This window comes from Triticum dicoccoides, chromosome 2A (assembly GCF_002162155.2).
Source record: "Triticum dicoccoides isolate Atlit2015 ecotype Zavitan chromosome 2A, WEW_v2.0, whole genome shotgun sequence".
NCBI lineage: Eukaryota > Viridiplantae > Streptophyta > Magnoliopsida > Poales > Poaceae > Triticum > Triticum dicoccoides.
The window spans coordinates 344097695-344097994 of record NC_041382.1 but is presented as its reverse complement, the minus strand read 5'-3'; positions in this window follow the sequence as shown (position 1 = coordinate 344097994).

The window sequence follows — 300 nt, the reverse complement described above, 5'->3', positions numbered from 1 at the left end:
TGGACCGCCTTTTCAGTTTAAAAAAAATAAAAGAAAATGAAAAAAATGTCAAAAAAATAAAAGAAAATAAGTTTCCCATGTGAAATGTGGTCTAGTTGTTGGGAAAATTTACAAATATGAATTTCGACTTTATTTGCAAAATCTCTCTGAAAATTTGTAAAATGGCCATAACTTTTGCATACGAACTCGGATTAAAAAGTTTTATATATGAAAAATCATCTACTCGAAAAGTTACATCCGAATTTAACTGGGGGTACCCCGTTAAACATTTTCAAAATCGCCAAAGACCTAACAGAAAAA